The sequence below is a fragment of the Ornithorhynchus anatinus genome, chromosome 11 (assembly GCF_004115215.2).
Source record: "Ornithorhynchus anatinus isolate Pmale09 chromosome 11, mOrnAna1.pri.v4, whole genome shotgun sequence".
NCBI lineage: Eukaryota > Metazoa > Chordata > Mammalia > Monotremata > Ornithorhynchidae > Ornithorhynchus > Ornithorhynchus anatinus.
In genome coordinates, this window is record NC_041738.1 from 21,303,086 (window position 1) to 21,316,529 (window position 13,444).

Below are 13,444 nucleotides of genomic sequence, written 5' to 3' on the forward strand. Positions count from 1 at the left end.
GCTCGCTACCCAGCAGCGCCTGGATGAAGTTCGTTGATGAGATGCGATGGGAGATTCTTCATTTGGCCATATCTGATAATAATAATTGTGGTATTTATTAAGAGCATACAAGGGTCAAGCACTGTCCTAAGCTCTGCGGTACAGGCAAGTTAATCAGGTTGGAAATAGGCCCTGTCCCACATGGGGCTCACAGTGTTTGTACGAGGGAGAACAGATATTGAGTCCCCACTTTATGGTTGAAGAAACTGGGACCTAGGGAAGTTAAGTGACTTTCCCAAGATCATACAACAAGCAAGTGACACTTCTGAATTAGAACCCAGATCCTCTGACTCCCAGATCCTTGCTCTTTCCACTAGGCCACGCTTAATTTATCATATTGTCTGGCTCCCCCTCTAGACTGTACTGTCCTTGCGAAGCAGCATGGCATTGTCGATAGAGCACGGGCCTTGGAGTCAGATGGTCATGGGTTCTAATCCCAGCTCCTGCCCCTTGTCTGCCGTGTGACCTTGGGCAAGTCACTTCACTTCTCTGGGCCTCAGTTACCTCATCTGTGAAATGGGGATTGAGAGTGTGAGCCCCACGTGGGGCAGGGACTGTGTCCAACGCGATTTTCCTGTATCCACCCCAGTGCTAAGTACAGTTCCTGGCACGTGGTAAGTGCTTAACAAATACCATAATTTTTATTATTGTTGTGGGCAGGGAGCATATCTCCCAAGTGCTTAGAACTGTGCTTTGCACACAGTAAGTGCTCAATAAATACGATTTAATGAATGAATTGTGTTGTGCTCTGTCTAGCACTTAATCCACTGCTCTGCATACATTAAACATACATATTTTCGTTACCCTATTTATTTTGTTAATGAATTGTACATCGCCTTGATTCTATTTAGTTGCCATTGTTTTTACGAGATGTTCTTCCCCTTGACGCTGTTTAGTGCCATTGTTCTTGTCTGTCCGTCTCCCCCGATTATTCATTCATTCATTCATTCATTCAATAGTATTTATTGAGCGCTTACTATGTGCAGAGCACTGTACTAAGCGCTTGGGATGAACAGGTCGGCAACAGATAGAGACAGTCCCTGCCGTTTGACGGGCTTACAGTCTAATCGGGGGAGGCGGACAGACAAGAACAATGGCACTAAACAGCGTCAAGGGGAAGAACATCTCGTGAAAACAATGGCAACTAAATAGAATCAAGGCGATGTACAATTCATTAACAAAATAAATAGGGTAACGAAAATATATACAGTTGAGCGGACGAGTACAGTGCTGTGGGGATGGGAAGGGAGAGGTGGAGGAGCAGAGGGAAAAGGGGAAAATGAGGCTTTAGCTGCGGAGAGGTAAAGGGGGGATGGCAGAGGGAGTAGAGGGGGAAGAGGAGCTCAGTCTGGGAAGGCCTCTTGGAGGAGGTGATTTTTAAGTAAGGTTTTGAAGAGGGAAAGAGAATCAGTTTGGCGGAGGTGAGGAGGGAGGGCGTTCCAGGACCGCGGGAGGATGTGACCCAGGGGTCGACGGCGGGATAGGCGAGACCGAGGGACGGTGAGGAGGTGGGCGGCAGAGGAGCGGAGCGTGCGGGGTGGGCGGTAGAAAGAGAGAAGGGAGGAGAGGTAGGAAGGGGCAAGGTGATGGAGAGCCTTGAAGCCTAGAGTGAGGAGTTTTTGTTTGGAGCGGAGGTCGATAGGCAACCATTGGAGTTGTTTAAGAAGGGGAGTGACATGCCCAGATCGTTTCTGCAGGAAGATGAGCCGGGCAGCGGAGTGAAGAATAGACCGGAGCGGGGCGAGAGAGGAGGAAGGGAGGTCAGAGAGAAGGCTGACACAGTAGTCTAGCCGGGATATAACGAGAGCCCGTAATAGTAAGGTAGCCGTTTGGGTGGAGAGGAAAGGGCGGATCTTGGCGATATTGTAGAGGTGAAACCGGCAGGTCTTGGTAACGGATAGGATGTGTGGGGTGAACGAGAGGGACGAGTCAAGGATGACACCGAGATTGCGGGCCTGCGGGACGGGAAGGATGGTCGTGCCATCCACGGTGATAGAGAAATCTGGGAGCGGACCGGGTTTGGGAGGGAAGATGAGGAGCTCAGTCTTGCTCATGTTGAGTTTTAGGTGGCGGGCCGACATCCAGGTGGAGACGTCCCGGAGGCAGGAGGAGATGCGAGCCCGAAGGGAGGGGGAGAGGACAGGGGCGGAGATGTAGATATGCGTGTCATCTGCGTAGAGATGGTAGTCAAAGCCGTGAGAGCGGATGAGTTCACCGAGGGAGTGAGTGTAAATGGAGAACAGAAGAGGGCCAAGAACTGACCCTTGAGGAACTCCAACAGTTAAAGGATGGGAGGGGGAGGAGGCTCCAGCGTAGGAGACCGAGAATGATCGGCCAGAGAGGTAAGAGGAGAACCAGGAGAGGACAGAGTCCGTGAAGCCAAGGTGAGATAAGGTATGGAGGAGGAGGGGATGGTCGACAGTGTCAAAGGCAGCAGAGAGGTCAAGGAGGATCAGAATGGAGTAGGAGCCATTGGAGCGATTAGACTGTAAGCCCGTCAAACGGCAGGGACTGTCTCTATCTGTTGCCGACTTGTTCATCCCAAGCGCTTAGTACAGTGCTCTGCACATAGTAAGCGCTCAATAAATACTATTGAATATTGAATGAATTTTTCCCATTGTGATTGTTGGCTATTCCACTGAGATTTCTTGGGAAGGTTGCCTGCTTCGAGCAGGCGTGGTAAGGCAGAAGCTCCTTGGAGCTGGTGAAGTTCTAAGGTATCTCGGGTAGACTTGCAAATCCCTTGGGAAGAGGAGAGTGAAGGTGGGTTTCTGGAAGTAATCTCAAAGGCTGTGGCTTTAGACATCCCCAAAACATCCAGCTCATTTGAACTTCCAGTCTGGAGATAGCTGGCTATTGTTGAATCAGCCACAATACCATTTCTAACCAGTCAACTGGTGGATATATTCATCAGTTCTATCCCTGGCCATTAAAGTGCTATTCTCATGAAGTAGTTAATTCCCCATCTCTCCCAGCCAACTCTCCCACTGTTTGGTGATTGGACCCTAAATCTTTTGAGATTTTGCCCACATCAAATGCAGGTCAGGAAGATGTCCGTCTGACTCTTTGAAACAGTTCTCCTCCCACTCCACACTGCTGCACCTAGGGCAGAGTTGCTAAGGGGGGACGAGCATGTTGGCCAACATAGTGATCACCCCCCGACCCAATCCTCCACTATGAAAACAGTCTTTCCATGAGGAATTCCTTGTGGACACAACTGTTGAAACCCCATCTCCGCTCTACGTATCTAAGATGAAGCAACCAGTATGCAGATCCTGGACTTAAGGCTCAGATCACCTTGTCTCTTATTATGAAAGCAATCACACCACAGTCACCCAATCTGAATTCAATGTTTATTTGCTGGCTTAGATCTGTTCTTTAGCTAAAAATAACCATCATGCATGGAACATTTTTTTAAAGGAACAGTCTAAATATATATCCATTTTTTTCCTATTTTTTACGATACATTCAAATGATGATACATCACACCTGCCAACACTGGAATGCTATAAATAGAGAGTGAAATATAAATCCATAGAGATAAACAAGTAGATATATTCTAAGTCTCTTGCAATTAGGAGACCATTTTGCTGGTAGAATGTGAGGTAGTTAGTACACTTAAGAAATCACGAGTGTCCTTTGCTACAAAGAAAGCTGCAGGGTTTTAATTTTTCTAATGGTACGTGACAGAGGGGAGACATTCCCCAGAGGGTGGAAAGTTTCTGATATTAACTATCCAGCTAGTCTGCTTAATTGGCTGAACTGTGAAACCAACTTCTATTGACTTTTTGAAACATGCTCACCCCCATAAAGGTAGTTCCAGGGCAATAATGCAATAATAGAGCTATCAAATCTTATTTTTGGCCAGATGAATCTGATTTTAAATCCTGAAAAAAAGATATAACTCCCTTCTTTTAATACACATGCACAAAAGTACCTACATTTACTTTCCTCAACCTAGTAATTACTGCCTGTGTGGCTGATAATTATTGCCTGTGGCTGGTAATTATTGCTTCTCTGAAGGAAAATGGTAGGTTGATGGATTATCTGGTGAATCTTATCAATATAGACAGCCAATCAAGAGTATTCAGACAGAAAACTCCTCTATTTCTTCCTTAGGGGTAGGACTTGAGGCCTGAGTTATCCAGATAATTGTCTCAAACTCACTTTCACTCTGCAGACACAGCCAGAAAGTGTCATCCCCCTATTTATAGTGCCAGGATTTAAGCATCTTGGCTTGACTAATGTAGAACAGACAGTCACACCCAGATTTACAGGAAAGAACTATTCATTGTTCATAAGAACACTGGATAACCCCATTGAGAATCACACAATTGCTGCTAGGAAAGAGATAAAAATCATTCATCGTGAAGGCCAGGCCAAGAAGGTCTCATGCTAGTTTTCATTTAGGTTTAGATTGTAGAGAAAACTCACTTTCTGTATTTTTCTTGGGGGACACGCCCAAAGTCCAGGAGTTTTACCCACTAACCAGAGTAGTTTAATTTCTTTCCATCTTTGTAGTCTTAGCCAACATTCTCCTCTCAGGGTCGCACCTGAGAGTTTCCAATACTCTATCAGACTCGACTATGGGAGGGAGAGTCAAGCAGATGCATGCCCATTCCATTGCTAGCTTGGCCAGTGGCTAGCAAGTGGAAGGCAATTTGCTACAAGTGAAAACTCACCTGGGCAGCAGCAGCATGGACGAGAGTCGAGGGAGGAGACTCAAGTTTACTGAGCAGAAGGAGGCCATGATAAACCATGGTAAACCAATTCCGTATTTTTACCAAGAAAACTCTATGAATACACTACCAGAATGATTGCAGATGGAGGTGGGGCATTCTGGGAGAGATGTGTCCATGGCATTGCTTCGGTTTGAAGTTGACTTGACAGCATAAGAAAAGATATTCCAGCATTAGAAAAGAGAAGAGGAGTGAGGACTGGGTAATTCACTTCAAAATTAGCTGTACTATCTGGATAACTGTGGCATCTGGGGCAGGGGGGTTGAATTTTAATCATTTCATTGCTTCTGCAGTTCATCTTTGCTTACTTCCCATCCTAAACCCCACCTCCTCCATTAAATCTTCCCTAATTAATTCTTACTATCCCAAATTACCTCAATCTAAAAGCCCCTCAACCCCAATTCTCATCATCTAGGTAGAGATGTATATTCACTCATTCATTCATTCATTCAATTAGTCATATTTATTGAGCACTTACTGTGAGCAGAGCACTGTACTAAGCACTTGGAAAGTACAATTCAGCAACAGAGACAATCTCTGCCCACAATGGCCTCACAGTCTAAAAGGGGGGAGACAGACATCAAATCAAGTAAGCAGGCATCAGTAGCATCAATATGAATGAATAGAAGTAGAGATATATATACACATAAGAACAAGTAAAACAAGCATTAATATAAATAAATAGAATTATAGATATGTTCATATGTACAAAAGTGCTGTTGGGTAGGGGTGTGGAGCAAAGGGAGCAAGTTGGGGTCAGATGGGGGGGAAGGGGAGCTGAGAAAAAGGGGGCTTAGTCAAGGAAGGCCTCCTGGAGGAAGGGAATCTTCCCATCTTTGCATTTACTTGTTACATCTTTGCTCTCCCACAATCTGTAAATAATTTGTGGCAAAAATCAGTTGGTCAGTCATAAATGGTTAATGAAGAACACTGTACTTAGCATTTGGGAGAGTACATAGAGTTACTAGAGGTAATCCCTTCCCTCAAGGACCTAAGAGTCTATCAAAGGACACAGACAATCAATTAATGGCATTTACTGAGCGCTTCCTCAATGTATAGTCTACCGTATTAAGCCTTTGGGAGAGTACAAAACAACGGAGTTGGTAGACATCATCTCCCCTCCCTATAAGGAGTTTACAGTCTAGAGGGAGCTATACTAAAATAATTTACAAGTATAAGGAAGCAATAGAGTGTAAAGATATATCTGTAAGTGAAATGGGGTGAGGGATGTGAGTACTTAAGTGGCAAGTGATACAGAGTTCTGAAGTGGCAATTGAGGGGGAAATTGGTTGTGAAGATGAGCGATTAATCAGGGAAGGCTTCTTAGAGGAGATGGAAGCTCTCCCCATGAGATTGTTAGCTCTTTGAGGGCACTGATCATTTCTAATTATGCTATTGTACTTTCTTAGTGCTCTGAACACACTAAGCCCTCTGTAAGTGCCAATGATTGATTGATTGATGTGATGTCAAAAGGACCTTGAAGATGGGGAGAGTAGTGGCCTGCATGATTAATTGATTGAATTACTCTGTCAGTGCAGATCAGTTTGGAAACTTTGTATCCTGCTAAATAATTAGTCCCCCTTCTTGATATATGCAGTGTTTATCAACGCTACAGATTCCACCTCTAACCACTTCAACCCCAACTTTGAAAGCTTTACTATTTTGATGTCTCATTTTTCAGGTCAGCTCTTTCTTTCTTTGGCCCCTCTCCTCCTTGATACCCTGCCTGTATCTAGCCTGCCTGTATCTAGCTTCAAGATAACTGGATCTTACTAGTTCTCGTATCACTTTTGCTGTCTTTTGCTTCTGCAAAAGCTGTAACTGGGCTTGCCCTGAAGACTCAGCTCCTAGACCATAAGGTTGTTTTGGGCAGGGAATGTGTCTATTTATTATTTTATTGTACTCTCCCAGGTGCATAGTACAGGGCTCTGCGCACAGTACATGCTCAGTAAATACAACCGAATGAATGAGCCCTCCGTGCTTCTCTGTTTCTGCTCCTCCCTCAGGGACACCAACCACTGAAGTGGTTTCGATTACCCAACGAATGCTGTTGACTCCTAGATTGATCTACAGTTCCAGCTCTGATCTTTCTTACTGCCTCTTTGGGTCCAAGTGATAATAATGGTGGTATTTTTATATAATGGTGGTATTTGTTAAGCGCTTACTATGTGCCAAGCACTGTTCTAAGCGCTGGGGTAGACACAAGGGAATCAGGTTGTCCCACGTGGGGCTCACAGTCTTAATCCCCATTTTACAGATGAGGTAACTGAGGCACCGAGAAGTTAAGTGACTTGCCCAAAGTCACACAGCTGATAAAGTGGCCGAGCTGGGATGTCTTGCCATTTACTTTGTCTCCCTTGTCCACTCCCTGAAACTCCAGATGTTGAAAATTGAATACAAATTCTTCCCTTTAGAACCCGTGCTTTCTCCTAACTTCCTCCCCGCATACACATAAACATACACACACACTCTCACAAACACACACACACAGAGACACTAGTATAAGTCATGAGTAGTAGAATGATATTCATTATGTAATGTTTGATTTCTACATAGATATGTGTGTGTTTATGTGTGCATGCATGTATCTTTCTGGAAAAGAAGGAACAGAATTTCACTGAAAGTGAAATGTTTCTGTTTTCATGTTACTAAGAAGACCATATGTGACTGAGTCATTTCCAGATATGTGCATATTAAAGTTGTCCCTTGCTGTGAGTAGCAATTGTTTGACAACAAGTAGAGTGTCTCCTGCTATTTTCTCCTGATCTTTGTTCTGCCATACCTTCTGAAATCACATCTCCTCCAAATCTCCCTTGATTAGTCTCTCATCTTCCCATTTTATGTCTCTTCTAATGCTAAATCAGTGCCTCGGCATCACCTAATTGAACCAACAGTCAATAAATGGCATTTATTAGGTTCATTCATTCATTCATTCATTCAGTCGTATTTATTGAGTGCTTACTATGTGCAGAACACTGTACTAAGTGCTTGGAATGTACAATTCGGCTTCAGATAGAGACAATCCCTGCCCAACAACGGGCTCACAGTCTAAATAGAATTATAGATATATACACATCATTATTAAAATAGAGTAATAAATAATAGATACAAATATGCACAAGTGCTGTGGGGAGGGGAAGGAGGTAGAGCAGAAGGAGGGAGTAGGAGGAATGGGAAGGGGAGGAAGGACAGAGGGAAAGGGAGGGCTCATTCTGGGAAGGCCTCCTGGAGGAGGTGAGCTCTCAGTAGGGCTTTGAAGAGGGCAAGAGAGTTAGCTTGACGGAAGTGAGGAGGGAGGACATTCCAGGTCAGCGGTAGGATGTGGGCCAGGGGTCGATGGCAGGACAGGCACGAACAAGGGACCATGAGGAGGTTAGCAGTAGAAGAGAGGAGTGTACGGGATGGGCTATAGAAGGAGAGAAGGGAGGAGAGGTAGGAGGGGGCAAGGTGATGGAGAGCTTTGAAGCCAAGACTGAGGAGTTTTTGCTTCATGCTAAGGTTAATAGGCAACCACTGGAGGTTTTTGAGGAGTGGAGTGACATGTCCAGAGTGTTTCTGTAGAAGTGCTTACTCTGTGTGGAAGAAGCACATAGGGAAGCAGTATGCCTTGTGGATAGAGCTTGGGCATGGGAGTCAGAAGGTCCTGAGTTCTAACCCTGGCTCCACCACGTGTCTGCTGTGTGACCTTGGGCAAGGCACTTAACTTAACTTCTCTATGTCTCAGTTGCCTCATCTGTAAATATGAGGATTAAATATGTGCTTGTCCTCCTACTGTGAGCCCTATGTCTGACCCGATTACCTTGTAACTACCCCAGCACTTAGAACAGATCTTGGGACCTTGTAAGTGCTTAACAAATGCCACTATTATTATTATTATTATTCCTATCTTTTGACCCAAGCCCTATCTCCCCACTCATGACAAAACAAAATCACCATGCCTCCTGTTGTTCCCTACTCCAGTCCATACTTCATTCCTCTGCAGGGTCATTTTTCTTTTGTCTACCTAGAATTCTCAAAGTCTGCTCTGCCCATAGTAAGTGCTCTATAAATACTATTGAATGAATTAAATTCCATCACAAGTCCTTCCCAGACTAAGTCCTCATTTCCCCTACTTCCTCTCCCTTCTGTGTCACCCTGGCACTTTAAATTTTATCCTTTTAGCACTTGATATGCACCCCACCCTCAGCCCTAAAGTATATATGTCTATAATTTATTTTATTGTTGGTCTTGCCTTGACTGCAAACTCCTAATGGGCAGGAATGATGTCTACCAACTCTATTGTATTATACTCTCCCAAGTACTTAGTATAGTGCCTATTATTATCAATAATGATAATAAACAATACTGATATTAAGTAGTAATAATAGTAATAGTAATAATTAATAGTAATAATGATAATAAAGCTGACTGAATGATTAAAAGCCAATGGCAAGGGGTTTCTTTTTAATGTGGAGATTGATGTGCAACCACTGGAGAGTCTTGAGAAGAGGGAAAATATGGGCTGAGTTTTTTTATAAGAAAAATGACCCTGCAAGAGAGTGAAATGTGGACTGGAGTAGGGAAAGACAGGAGGCATGATGATGCTTTTTTGTCAGGAGTGGGGAGACAGGGCTTGGGTCAAAAGATAAGGAGCTCTGTTTTAGATGTGTTATGTTTGAGGTGTCAGCAGGACATCCAAATAGAGATCTCCTAAAGGCAGGAGGAAATATAAGACTGCAAAGAAGAAGAGAGATCAGGTCTGGAGATGTAGATTTGGGCATCATCTGCATAGAGAAAATAAATGAAGCTGTGTGAGTGAATGCGTTCTCTAAGGAAGTGGGTGTAAATGAGAAAATAAAAAGGAAACAAGAACTGAACCATGAGTTAGGGGTGGGAGACAGAGGAGGAGCCCATGAAAAAGACTGAGAATGGGCAGTCAAAGAGATACAAGGAAAACTAGGAGAGGATAGTTCAATGAAGTCCAGGTTGGATGTTTCCAGGAGAAAGGAATGGTTCACAGAGACAAAGGCAGCTGAGAGGTCAAGAAGGGTTAAGAGGGACTGTAAGCCATTGTACTTAGCAAGAAGGAGATTATTGGTGACCTTTAAGAGGACAGTTTCCAGGAGTAAAGAGGACGAAAGCCAGATTGGAGGGGGTCAAGGAGAGGAATTGGAGATAGTGAGATTAGATAACTTTCTCAAGGAGTATAGAGTAGAATGGTAGGAGGGAAATGGGGCAATAACTGGAGGGAACCTACTGATGAAGTGTGGGGGGTTAGGTTAAGGGATACATTAGTATATTTGAAGGCAGTGGGAAAGAAGCCATTGGAAAATAAATTGGTTGAAGATGGTGGTCAGGGGGAAAAGAAGGGAAGGGGCAAGTGCTTTGATAAGGTGCAAAGTATGCAGCTGGAGGTACAGAAGGAGGGGATAGATGTTGAGAGGGGGCAGGAGATCTCTTGAGATACTGCTGGAAAAGATGGGAGAGTCAAAGAAGGGAAGGAAGAAGGAGGGACTAGAGAGGAGCAGGGATAATTTTAGGGAAATAATACCTGAAGATTTCACTTTTACCAATAAAGAATGTGGTCAGGTCATTGGAGGAAAGAGATGGCAGGGAGAAAGGGGTTTTGATGAGGGAGTTAAATGTCTGAAATAACTGGAGAGGGCAATAGGCCTTGGAAGTCAATAAGAATAGGTAAATAATGTTGCTGGGCAGAGGAGAGGGCAGAGGCAAAGCAAGTGAGGGTGAAATTTAGATGGACAAAGATGGCCCAATATCTGGATTTCCTCCAGCAGAACTTCACAGTTCATGCACAGGAGAAAGAGAAATGTACTCAGTGCAATGTATTCAGTGATCCAGCACTCTGGGTTAGTAGTATGAGATCAGTGAAAGGAAAGGGATGAAAGTGAGTAGAGTTCAGTAGAGAGGGTGGTGCTGAGGGCATAAATATGTGCCATCATTAAGTTAAATTTGCTTCTTGGGGATATTTTCTGCAGAGTACCCACTCCAGGGACAATACCTGGGATGAATCCCCCAGAATAATTTTCCCTTTACCCTCCCAACACATTTCCCAGTGCTTTCCATCACCTGGTAAGTTCCCTGATCCCCAGAGAATGACATGTGCCACCCTAATTTATGGTATTTCATTTATGGGAGTTAACATCTCTTCAATTCCAGCAAAAGCAATATGGCCTAGTAGAAAGAGCATAGAACTGGGAGTAGGAGACCGGGGCTTTAATCTCAGCTCCACTACATGCCTGCTGTGTGACCTTGGGCAAGTCACTTGCTTCCTCTGTGCTTTAGTTTCCTCATCTGTAAAATGGAGATCAAATACCTCTTCTCCCTCCCCCTTAGATTGTGAGCTGCAGGTGGGGCAGGAATGATGTCCAATGTGACTATCTTGTATCTACCCCAGTGCTTAGCAGAGTGATTGGCAAAAAGCAGGCACTTAAAAATACCACAGTAATAATCATTATTATTATGCATGGAGATGCCAAGTGTGAATTTCCATGATTTTCCTTTTCTTCATAGTGTTTTAAAAATGTTATAATACCGTTCCTAGTTCCTATTGATTTTTACATCTTTATATTTGCCATTCATCCAATGTTAGATTGTAAGCCCCTTGAAGGCAAGGGCAGAGTGTCACCTATTGCAGAGCTCTGTACATGGCGAGAGCTCAACCAGTATTGCTCTAATCAACACTGGTCTGAATGACACAAAGACCCCGAATGAAACAAGACATAAGAAATTATCAGTGCGAGGAGCTCAAAGAGATGTGTTTGTCATGTCCTTAATATTCCTGACATTTCCTATAATCATGTTTCAAGAACAGAAATTACAGATGTAATCTATTTAGGGCAATAAATCACACAGTAGTGCATTTAAAGAGCATCTTTCTGCTGAGGTGCCCAGGTAAACAATGAGGCCAAGTCTTCTAGGTACTTGAACCACCCCTGTCTCCCTGCCAATGAGCGAAGCGAAAGATTAGGAGCTCTGGTGTCCATGGACGCATACCCGGTTATTCTGCCTGGAACACCAGTCTCTGATGGTAGCTGGGAGCAGCCATAGCCAATTTGAGATGGGAACTGAGACATCTCCCAGTTCTCCCAGTGCCACAATTTTTCCTCTGCCCTAGACCCTTCTTGGGCTTCTGGGGAATTATAGCCCATTTTTGCCCAGCAAATCACAAGGCCCAAGAGCGGCTCTAGCAAAGCTAAGTCACCTTCTGAGGTGTCCTCTCAGCCCACAGTTCCTGAGTCCGGTACTGTAACCATTTTGGTTTGGTCATACTCAACACAGGCAGGATTAGTAATAGGAGTCAATCAATTAGGCGCTTGTTGTATGCAGAGCCTTAATTAAATGCTGGGAAAGAACACACTGAGTAGAGTTAGGCAGTGATGTCCCTGATGTCCCCTACTTCGGCACCTCACCCACTGGGGCTTCCAATTTAAAGGTAGGGTGGGGAAGGGATTGGTGGTGGACACAATAAGGAATACAGCATATGTTCCCTACTGTGTCCGTGTATATAGTGTATATAAACAACACAGTGTTCAAGTACTGAATCCCACAAGCCCAGTGGCAAATGGAGCCAGTAGAGGCTGTCTAAAATTTGCAGAAACCAGATGTCTGTCACAATTTAAGTAATATGTGGTGTGATGTGCACAGGGCATGTAGGGAGCAGGGGCCCTGGATGTTGCAATCCTAAATATTGTTTTTACGAGATGTTCTTCCCCTTGACTCTATTTATTGCCATTGTTCTTGTCTGTCCGTCTCCCCCGATTAAACTGTAAGCCCGTCAAACGGCAGGGACTGTCTCATCTGTTGCCGACTTGTTCATTCCAAGCGCTTAGTACAGTGCTCTGCACATAGTAAGTGCTCAATAAATACTATTGAATGAATGACTATTGAATGAATGCAATAGGAAGGCGGCAGGGATCCCAGGGATTCTGCTTAGCTGTCTGGATGAGAGAAGGGGCACTAGTAGGTATAGGCTGACTGACAGAACATCAGGCCACTCCTGCTATAATGACCTCTGTGACCACCCCCAAGCAGAGAGCTGGAGGAATGACTAGATGGCTTCCAGGAAGGCACATGTTAGTTCATTTTCTGGGGAAATGAGCATGAAGCCTTTGAGACCTTGGTTAAAATAAATCCCTCAGTGGGGAATTAGGAACTCTAAATTCTTTCCCCAGGTATATGAGACCATCAGTAAAATTTGCCTAACGTATCCCATAAGGAAGGCAGTGTTGCCTAGGTGGAAAGATCACAGGCAAAGGAATCAGAGGACCTGTATTCTAAATGCAGATCTATCACCTGCTTGCTGTGTGACCTTGGGAAAATAGCATACCTTTGCTAAGCCTCATCTGTAAAATGGAGCTGCAGTACCTTTTCTTCCTCCTAGTTAGACTGTAAGCCCCATGTGGGATAGGAACTGAGTCCAATATGTTTGACTCATATCTACTCCAGTGCTTAGTACAGTGCTTGGTACATGTGTGTATTTGCTGTTGTATTGTACTCTCCCAAGCTCTTAGTACAGTGCTTTGAACACAGCAAGCACTCAATAAATATGACAGAATGAAAGAATAGTGAGTGCTTAACAAATAGAATTGCAAAAAAAACCAAACAGCATTGGACTGGGTGTTAGGAAATCTAATTGCAAATCCCAGCTTGATCACTGGATGGTGTTG

At 44.2% G+C, this 13,444-nt stretch overlaps 1 protein-coding gene and 1 non-coding gene across 2 annotated transcripts in view; both read left to right on the forward strand.

The window, feature by feature from the left end:
- OPCML (opioid binding protein/cell adhesion molecule like) overlaps positions 1-13,444 on the forward strand; it is a 343,304-nt gene that overhangs the window by 84,965 nt on the left and 244,895 nt on the right. The gene's annotated exons all lie outside the window — the stretch shown is intronic.
- LOC114815279 lies at positions 4,575-4,711 on the forward strand. Its single transcript, XR_003763043.1, has one exon. It is a non-coding gene; the product is annotated as a small nucleolar RNA SNORA7 (small nucleolar RNA).